Here is a 2,038-nt window from a genome sequence, read left to right as displayed (position 1 = left end):
ATCAATCATAAATATAAAACTTATCACGAGACATTCCATCAAGTTTTTGGCGCCGTTTCTGGAGAACTAAGATATTAGGAACACTTAAATTTCATTACTTTAGCCATTTATTTTATTGCAATTTAAATTTTATTTTAATTTTGTTTTGATTTACTAAATTTTCTTTTATTTTCTTCTGACAGGTTTTATAGTTTATGACTAGAAGAAACCCGTCGGGACCATCACTTTTTGATAGTGAGATCAAAAGCACAGCTTGTAGAAACTAAAGAGAAATAAGGCGAAACCTAAGAAACATAGAGGAAGAGTGAGAGGACGATATTCACACCACAACCGAGGAGATGGCTGAAAATCAGGAAAATCCACTACCTCTTGTGATTGCTACTGATTTAGTAAATCAGAATCCTGCTCCTCGTACTATGTATGATTATGCTAAACCTACTTTAACAGGAGTCGAATCGAGTATAGTTAGACCTGCTATTGCGGCAAGTAATTTTGAATTGAAACCTAACACGATTCAAATGATACAACAGTTTGTTCAGTTTGGTGGTTTGCAGGAAGAGGGTCCAAACACTCATTTGGCAAATTTTCTGGAGTTTTACGACACTTTTAAGATTAACGGCGTTTCTGACAATGCCATACGCCTTCGGTTCTTCCCATTCTCATTGAGGAACAAAGAGAAACAATGGTTGAACTCGTTACCACGACTGTCAATCACTACTTGGGAACAAATGACCGAAAAAATTTTATTTAAATATTTTCGCCGGCTAAAATAGCTAAATTGAATAATGATATCTCTTCTTTTGTGCAGATGGATCTAGAAACTCTTTATGATGCATGGGAGAGATACAAGGACTTATTATGAAGGTGCCCTTACCATGGGTTACCTTGATGGCTGCAGGTTCATACTTTTTACAACGGTGTGAACCCCTCAACAAGGCAACTTATCGACCCAACCACTGGTGGAACTTTAAACAACAAAACACCTGAAGAGGCTTACGAATTTATTAAAAAGATGTCACTGAATAACTATCAGTGGCAAGTCATAAGAACAAAGCTGACAAAAGCAGCTGGTGTTTTCAACCTCGACGCGGTTACTATGCTATCTAACCTGGTAGAACTTTTAAATAAAAAGATTGACGGTTTATGTGGTTCTACTCAAGTACATCCAGTGATGAGGTGTGATTTAAATGGAAGAGGAGTACACACAGAATATCAATCTTTCAACCATAGCACCGAGGAGGAACAAGTTCAATATATGGGTAACAATAATTCTAGACCTTAAAATAACCCATACAATAATACTTATAATGCAGGTTGGAGGAACCATCCCAACTTCTCGTGGTGTTGTCAAGGAAATCAAAGGCCACAACATCCCTCAAGCTTTCAACAACCACCTTACCAGCAGGAAAAGAAACCGAACCTTGAGGAAATGCTAATGAAATTTATCTTGGTGTCAGAAACTCATTTTCAGAATATCGAGACAACACTTAAGAATCAACAAGCATCGATCCAAGGGCTCGAAACTCAAATATGCCAGCTTGCTAAATTGATTTTTTAACAACCACAAGGTAATTTGCTGAGTAATACTGAAACTAACCCAAGGGAGCAATTTAATGCGATTATCGTTCAAGCTGAAGAAGGGTTAGTTGAACCTGAACCAAAACCAAGGCAAGGAATTGTGGTAAGTAAAGGTAAAGGTGAGATGGACCACAATGAGCAAAAACCGGTAAGTAGAGACTACAAACCTCGTGTGCCATACTCCAGTGTGACAAGGAAAGACCACACAGATGAACAATTTGGTAAATTCCTTAAACTATTAAAGAAATTACACATTAACTTATCGTTTATTGAAGCTCTTTCGCAGATGCCAAACGTAGTTAAATTTTTAAAGGAGTTTTTAGGAAACAAGTGGAAGTTGGATGAGGCGTCGCATGTAGAGTTGAACGCAGTTTGCTCAGCCATTCTATAGAATAACTACCTAACAAGTTGAAAGATCCAGGGAGTTTTACGATTCCTTGTTTCATTGGTATTTTAAACG

The 2,038-nt window shown here is 37.3% G+C and overlaps 1 non-coding gene across 1 annotated transcript; it reads right to left on the bottom strand.

The window, feature by feature from the left end:
* Nucleotides 1–775: 775 nt before the first annotated feature.
* LOC128294686 (small nucleolar RNA R71) lies at nt 776–882 on the bottom strand. Its single transcript, XR_008284993.1, has one exon. It is a non-coding gene; the product is annotated as a small nucleolar RNA R71 (small nucleolar RNA).
* Between the last annotated feature and the right edge of the window lie 1,156 nt (nt 883–2,038).

The sequence above is a fragment of the Gossypium arboreum genome, chromosome 6, assembly GCF_025698485.1.
Source record: "Gossypium arboreum isolate Shixiya-1 chromosome 6, ASM2569848v2, whole genome shotgun sequence".
NCBI lineage: Eukaryota > Viridiplantae > Streptophyta > Magnoliopsida > Malvales > Malvaceae > Gossypium > Gossypium arboreum.
This window is presented reverse-complemented; position numbering and strand designations above follow the sequence as displayed.